A 4,761-nucleotide genomic window follows, 5' to 3' on the forward strand; every position below is an offset into this window, starting at 1 on the left:
CCGAAAGGGCGGCTTCAGGCAAGAATTGAGCCCGCTAGACTGAAAACCCGAAAGGGCGGTCTAGGCAAAAGTTAGGGCAAAGAGCCTGCTAGAGTCAAAAACCCGAAAGGGCGGCTACTAGGCAAAAGTTAAGGCAAAAAGAAAAAAAAGTGCTTTCAAAGGTCTTCTCGGGAGTATATAAATCATTTTTTTTAGGAATCACCCAGTTCCTTCGAGTCACAATTCACTACAAGAAAAATATGAGTCTCTAAAATCAAGTCTCCGTCATCAGTGGTCATTCCACAACGGGCCACAAAAATCGAGTCATTCTCAAAAGTTCGTTTTGAAAGCGTCACTCTTTGAGTCATTCCTCGAAGAAAGAGGGAGAGAGAAAAATGTCAAAACAATCTCTAAAAAAGTGTCAAACATAATCATTGAGAGGTAATTCTTTAATACCTCGTTTCCACTCGGACCATCGTTTCTTCGATCCTTTCAGACGAGCGATGTCATCCACATTGTCCGTTTCCTCGAGTCATATAAGTAACCTTGTTCTCTTTGATTCCTCGATCGAAAGGACAAATACAACACCAATGTTTTGAAGTATTCCATGGTCAGCACCATTCTGGGGGCAAGAAGTGATAAGAACCTTCACCATTCTCCCATCACAGAAGTAATCACAGAATTTTAGTCTTTCATTAAGAAGAAATTCTGTTTCAGCTAATAAAGGCATCAATTCCCTCAAGCAGGGGGCAAAATCCTCCAAGTCGAATTCAGGGGCAAGTGTTATAAAAAAAAAACATACACAACCCAGGGTGGAACCCAACCATCGTCAATCTCTTTTACCCAAACCCAGGGTAGAACCCGGTTAATGGTTAACTTTCTTACATAAAACCTAGGGTGAAACCCTAACCAATAACCAGCCCTTTTTCATCCAAAACCAAGCCATTTGATCATTTCGACTTTAGGTAGACCCTTGGTTCTCAATGAGAAAAGTAAAAATAAAGCAAATCTCTTTTCAAGCCCTCATTAAGAGGCAAAACATCTTTTCAAGTCCTCTAAGAGGCAAAACTTCTTTTTAAGCCCTCATTAAGAGGCAAAAACATCTTTAAGTTACCAACATAAATCCATGCATTTGATCATTTCATTTTCAAAAAAAAAAAAAAAAAAAAAACCACGGCGGGGTTTCCTCCGCTGCCCATCCTCAAAATTTGGTCTTCAGACAACCACCGACACCCATAAATCATTTTTATGGTTGCCGGTGGGGGGGCAACTGTGAACACTCAAATTTTGAGGCTCAAAAGCCTGTTTTCTTCCGGACTGCGAACAGTCCGGCCGGACCGGAGGCCTTTCGGAAAGTTCATCGGAAATATGCCAATATGGTACTTGAAACGTCCGGAAAATTACGAGGATCTCGGAACTGGTCTCGGAATATTTTTTGGAGGTCCGGAACTCCCGGAAAAGCCCCCGGAATAAACCTGCCTGCCCCGGTGGCTCAGCCACCGGAGCCAGCCACCGAGCCGGCGGCCCAGCCGCCGGGCAGGCCGCCGACGAACCGGCGGCCCGGCCGCCGGGCGGGCCGCCGAGACCCGGCGGCCCGACCGCTGAGACCCGGCGGCCCGGCCGCCGGGAGGGCCGCCGATCCGGCGGCTCAGCCGGCGGCCCGGCCGCCGAGACTTGGCGGCCCGGCCGCCGGGCGGGCCGCCGAGCCGGCGGTCCATCCGGCGACCCAGCCACCGGAAACAGTCCGTTTTGCGCCTATAAATACAGGCCTCGGGCCTCCTTTTTTCCTCACTCAGTCTGTGTTGACGGACGCTCCTTCTCCCTACGCTCTTTGCGATTCTTTACTGCTTTCTTGCATTTTTTAATTTTAATTTCATTTTATTGTTGTGATATTTGGTCACTTAAAATTAAATTAAAATTAATTCCCTTAACGAGGAGCTTAACCTGGAGTTAAGAAGCGGTCGACGATTAAATCAGGTACGTAAACAAAACTCTGCCTATTTAATTTTAGCACTTCATGCATGCTTCTCTTCTACTCCTTTTAATTCTACAACTGCATAAATGCATTCATGTCATCATATAGGCAAGTAAATTGCCTCAATTAAAGTATGATTAAGCTAAATGCCCGGTTAATTAATAATCGTGGTATTAAAGCCTAAATCCGACAATATTGGCTTAAAATATCTAGTCTATTAATGGCTATGGTATGATTGCCTTTATTTCGAACAATTTTCGGCTTAAGTCCAGTTCATCAATAATTGTGACTAAGTAGCCTAAATTATTCACGTTCTTTTGGCATTAAATTGCCTACATTGCAGTTTGATTAATTACTTTTGGTAAACAAATTGCCAATAAGTAAGATCAGTTATTTTTTAGCAATAAAACGCTTAAATCAAAGTTTTGGCAAAATGCCTTAAAACTAAATCAATCTTTTTGGCTTTAAAGCTTTAAATCATTCAATTTTGGCGACAGTCGCCTAAATAAATCATCAATCAATTTTGGCAACATCTTGCCTAAATCGGCACTTTTTGCTAAAAGCTTTCAAATCAACACATTTTGGCTAAAAGCCTTTAAAATCAATTTTTTTCGGCAATTAAATTGCCTAAATCACAAAATGTTTTGGCTAAAAGCCTTAATTCATTTTTTTTTGGCAAACAAATAAGTCCAATCAACATTTTTCTGGCACACAAATAAGTCCAATCAAAACTTTTTGGCAAAATGCCTAAAACAATCAATTCTTTGGCACAATGCCTGAACAAAATGCACAAAGCATACACACACTCATGCATAAAGCATCCCCATTCAAAGCCCTCTAAAAGAGGCCTATCGAACTACGTTGACTTTGATCTTCCATTCAAACGGAAGTACGTAGGCACGTTCGGGATCTAACCCCGGGCGGCAAGTCGAATCACATAAACATCTTTTTCATTGGTCTAAATTATTTCATCTTCCTTGCAAAACATTCATTCTTAGGTTAGTTTCATCAGCATGACATAGTCTCGGGATCCACCTCGGGTTCGAAGACCTTGCCTTAGACATTGGGCTAATTAATCTAGTAACTAGGTTAATTAAAATTGGAGTCACTTAGGGTTTTTCCTAGTTTACCCTAAAACAATTAAACAAGGTGGCGACTCATTCATTCACGTGCATTTCTTCCTTTAGTCACATGCATTCACATGCCTATGACATTTTGGGGAGGGGTTCACAAGAACATCTTGTCAATCTCTGCTAGTTCTAATATACATATGCTCTGATTGTTAGAACTTAGAATATCTTGCCTATTTTTGCTAGTTCTAAAATCAGTTTCTAAAAAGGCCTCCCTAGTTCTAATTTTCATAAAACAGTTTTAATGCATCTATTCAAGGGGAGCAAAATACATGTTCTAATTTGCTCTATACTAAAAATCTTTTTGGCATGATTAGAACTTATATGCATAAAAATCAGGGGGAGCACATGTTTCTTATATTTGCTAAATTTATTAGGTTTGTCATCATCAAAAAGGGGGAGATTGTTGGCTCAAGGGTCAATCTCTAAATCTCGGATTTTGATGATTAATACAAAACAAATAAATTTAAAATTATGTTATTTACGCTAATTTTATTTTATGCAGAAATTCTTTGGAAAGAAAATCATACAAGGCAAGTCCTACTTTGAATGTGAAGATTTCGAAGACCTAGTAGCTAGGTATTTAGGAAAACTTTGTAGGATAGAGAGAAAATCCATATATGAGCACAAAAATCTTTTTCTCTCTCAAAAATATTTTTCGGAAAATTAGTTTTCTTCAATTAATCTATTTTCGAAAATATTCTTTTAAATCGAAAAGATTTATTTTCCTAAAACTAAAGAAATTTCTTCTCTTATTGTTTTTGGTAATACAAATCACTCTCTTTTTCGGAAATATATTTTGAAAGGTATAATATACTTTCTTACCTTAAAAACGAAAGAGAATCTCTTTCGATTTTAGTAAGAGTATCCTTCCGCAAAAGTATTTTCCAAATATTGCTATCGGAAATCTCTTGTTTAAAAGAAAGCAAATCGTGTTTTATTCTCTTACCAAAAAGGATAAAATAAATTTTTGGTAACAAAGATTTTCATATTTTCTAAAAGGAAAGCAGATATTTTGATTTCAATATCTTTCCAAAAGGCAACAGCTTCTTTGTTTCTTATATAAAGGAACATTCACGTCTTAAACATTTGGTGAAGTAAGAGTATTTGTTTTAAGAGTACTCTCTTTCATTGAACGAATCCTTTTCTCTCAAAACTTACTCTACCCCTATTTTCTTTTCATCTATAAACTTAACGTTTTTATATTCAAAGTGAAAAGAATTTTTACAATTTCTTTTGAAAAACAGTTCGGTGTTTTAATCGACTTTCTAATCTGATAAAACTGTTTTTCCTGTGCTTATATGGGCGTTTCTTTCTGTCTATTTAGATTGTGTAATCTATAGTAGACAGACTCTTTATTTGTTAAACTTTTGAGTGTAATAGCTTAGGTTAGAAGCTATTAAGATAGAGGTTATCAAGCGACCTTCTCCATGTGTGGGATAGTAATGTCTTGAACTGAGTTTTTCTGAACTCTGCCAAAAACAGAAAGGGTTGAGATTAACTAGAACCTTTGAAAATCTAGTGGGACAAAAAGGGTAGATCTAGGTTTTTGATCTATTGCCTTGTACTGTTGGTTTGTCTCTTACCCTTTAAAAGAGATAACTTAGTTGAGGATCTCAAGATGCGTCTTGGGGAGTGGATGTAGGCGAGTTAGTGCCGAACCACTATAATTCTCAG

Source organism: Jatropha curcas, chromosome 7 (assembly GCF_041381405.1).
Source record: "Jatropha curcas cultivar XTBG-Jc1 chromosome 7, XTBG_Jcur_1.0, whole genome shotgun sequence".
Lineage (NCBI taxonomy): Eukaryota > Viridiplantae > Streptophyta > Magnoliopsida > Malpighiales > Euphorbiaceae > Jatropha > Jatropha curcas.